This window comes from Condylura cristata, unplaced genomic scaffold (genome assembly GCF_000260355.1).
Source record: "Condylura cristata isolate star-nosed mole 26May11 unplaced genomic scaffold, ConCri1.0 scaffold00030, whole genome shotgun sequence".
NCBI lineage: Eukaryota > Metazoa > Chordata > Mammalia > Eulipotyphla > Talpidae > Condylura > Condylura cristata.
In genome coordinates this window covers 5,425,657-5,429,464 of record NW_004567131.1, presented here as the reverse complement: position 1 = coordinate 5,429,464, position 3,808 = coordinate 5,425,657, and positions in this window count along the sequence as shown.

Sequence of the window (3,808 nt, the reverse complement as noted above, 5' to 3'; positions counted from 1 at the left end):
AAAAAAAAAAAAGTCTAGTACAAGCAATACAAGCAATAAATTAATACAGTAAAATTATGAGCTACAAAATCATTATACTGTAGTTTATTTGTATACTATATGAACTAGGAGAAAAAGAAATTAAGAAACCAATCCAATTTACAATAGTATCAGAAAGTATTAAATACCTAAGGAAAAAAACTAACAATGGAGGTTAAAAATGTATTCAGTGAAAATTAGATTATTAAAAGAAACAAATGAAGAGAGAGGGAAATGGAGAGACATTCATTGTTCCTGGATTGGAAGAATTAACAAAGTTACAATGTCCACCAAACACATACTACTGTATAGGATCATTTATACATCCTTCCTTCTGCCTGGAATGCAATCTCTATTAAAATCCTATTTGATTTTTCAAAGAAATAAAGAAAACATGACTAAAATGTATATGGAACCACAGATGTCCTCAAACAGCCAAAATGAACTTGGTGAAAAAAAGTTTTGGAGGTAACATGCTCCCAGACTTCAAACTACACTATATGTCATGATAAGTAAAATGGTGTGGTACTAGACTAAAGTAGACACAAATACCAATTCTATTGAAACAAAAGAACACAGAAATAAACCCACATTTATATGGACAGTTAATCTATACAATGGAATAGAAGTGTCTTCTCAGCAAATGTTTTGGGAAAATTGGATGGTGACATAAGGAAAAATAAAACTCACAATACACAAAAATTAACTCAAAATGGGTTAAAGACTTGGAAGTAAGAGCAGAAACCATAAAATTATGGATGAAAACACAGGTAAAACACTTTATGGCACTCACTTCAGTGATGTCCTTGGAAATCAAATTCCAACAACAAAGCTGGGAGGTGGAGTAAAAATAATAAACAAATGGGAGTATAGAAGAAGCTATCATTCAAATGAAATAAGAATGGGAGAAAATATTTTCACATCATACCTATGACAAGAGGGCTAATATGCAAGATCTACAAAAAACATTCAAAATGAAAACCAATAACCCTAACAAACAAAAGGACAGAAGAGCAAAATAGACACTTCTCCAAAGAATACATACAATGGCCTACAGGTCCATGAAAAACATTCAACATCACTTATTGTCAGGGAAATGTAAATCAAAACCACCACAGCAACTCTAGTACACCGTGGGCTGGAGTCTGATTCTGGCCCTATGGAAAACAATATAAAGGTTCCTCAATATAATAAATATTGATATACTATATGATCCAACAATTCCAACCTAGTATTTACGCAAAGAATATTTTATTCATGTCCTTGATTATTGCAGTACTATTTACAACAGCTAAGTTAGAGAAACAACCTAAATGCAGAGCAACAAATGAGTGAATTAAGAAAATGTGGTACAAATGCACAATAAATACTACTCAGCTATAACAAATAATAATAATAATAATAAGATTGGGGCCCTCCTTGGTGGTGCAACGGGTAAGAATGCAGCACTACAAGCTGACCACAGCCGCCTCAGTGTGGGTTTGATCCCCGGTCCCGGAGGAGATGCACATGGCGGGGCAGACCTCTCCTGACCTGCCCGCTGCTACCATCAGCACTGTACTTCGTCAGTCTGCCAGTTCTGCTCCCCGCTCTGTCTCTGGTGAATCCTCTCACTGCCCCTGCATCTCTGGCTTGCACCCCATTTCTGTATGCATGAAAAAATAAAATGAATCTTTTTTTAAAGATTTATTTATTTATTTGTGCATACAGAACTGGGGTACAGGCCAGAGGTGCAGGGGTGGTGAGAGGATTCACCAGACAGAGTGGGGAGCAGAACAGTCAGATAGACAAAGTCCACTCCTGAGGGGGCAGGTCAGGAGAGGTCTGCTAAGCCATGTGGTCACCTCCGGGGCAGGCAGGGATCGAACTCATGCGGAAGTGACTTTAGCTTCTTAGTGCTGCGCTTTTACCCGTTGCACCACCAGGGAGGGCCATAAAATGAGTCTTAAAAAAAATAATAAGATGAATTCTAGCCATTTGTAGCATGTATGGGTCTGAAGGGGGTTATGTTATGTGATGTAAGTCAGAGTGAGAAAGACAAATATTGGATGATTTAACTTGTGCATGGACTATATAGAAAAAAATAGGAACTAACAAACTCAACCATAACAAAGCCTAGAAATATGACTGCAGAATTGAGGTAATAGGTGGAGAGAGGGAGGGGTGAAAACACACTGGGGAGGGGCCCCAGTGGCATACAGTAAAGAGCTATGTGTGGATGTAGTGGGGTGATAGACATTTAGGAGATGTTAACTATTGCCCTGAGTCATTTGTAGTACTGTAAATCAATGTTACCTCAATAATGAAAAGTAAATTAATTAAAAAGTAACAAAGAAAGTATTCCATGAAATATGTGATGGTGAGGCCCTCCCTGATAATGCAACAGGTTGAAGTGCAACATTATGAAGCTATCCACAGCTACTGCAACACAAGTTTGATCCCAGCCAGAGAGGTGACTCACAGGGCGCAGCTGACCTCTCCTGACCTGCTCGTTGCTCCCCTCAGCAGTGTACTTCATCAATCTGCCTGTTCTGCTCTGTCTCTGGTGACTCCTCTGTCTCTGATTCTGGTGACTCCTCTCCCTGCCCCGCACCTCTAGAATGTACCCGTTCTATCTGCACAAATAAATAAATACATCTTAAAAAAAAAAAGAAACAAAGAAAGAAAGAAATATGTAGAAATATGTGATGGTGGAAGAGTCACCACAATAGATGGTTAAATATCTGAATTTTTTTTTTAACTCCACTCCAGGTCTCAATGTAAATGTAATTTGTCTAATTCTTTGTTTCCTTTTTGTTTTGGTCAATATTTATTTTATTTTACCAAGAGTAGTTTAAAGCAGGTGTCAGCAAATGTTTTTCATAAAGGGCCAGTTAGTAAATAGTTTAAACTTTATGGGTGGTGTGGATCTTTAAATAAAGGATGTGACTGTGTTCCAATAAAACTTGATTCACAAAAGCAGGAGGTAGGTCATATTTGACCTGAGAGCATAGTTTGGCATCACCTGATTAGAATGATATAGTACATTTTTGAAATTTAGAAAGCCAAACTATCTATCCATCTATTTATTTATCTATATCTATATATTTATCTATATAAATACACACATACGCACACTCACCATTCTTCACTTTGTACATTTTTTCATCTCAGTTGTAATCCCCATGGACTTCCCACCACCAATTAACCTATGTGGCATCACCATAATCCCATGCTCTTTCCACCCCAGTTTTGATCCTGTTACCCTCCCTGCCCCTGGAGAATGTCTCTGGTTTAAATTTAGAAAGCCATACCATTTGTTACAAACAGGGATCATTCTTATAAATTCCTTCCATCCTTTCTCAAATTCCCAAAACAATTAGACAAGTGCAAGGAAGGGGCTTTTGAAACGAAGATCCCTCAATGTCCAACAAACATACATGCTTACTGAATGCAGAAATAAAGCCTCTGCTTACTTTCCCACCTCTGAAATCAATTTATTGCTTGAATAAGAGGGTATATCTCCAATAAATATGCAATTAATGGTAACAGTTTGCATTAAAGAGAATTTTAGAGTGTTACAAATGCCCATCTACTATAGGAAAAGTTGGATGGCTTTCATTGTGTGTCAAAGGTAGATGCTTTCCTAAACAAACCATTAGAATCAAGTGTCACAAAGAAGCCTGTGCAATTGCTACATTTTCAGTAATGTTTCCCAATATTAATATAAATATTAGGTGCAATATCATCTATATGACAAGCATGCTAAATCATAAAATGTGAATAAATCTGCATGTTATATATTATATAT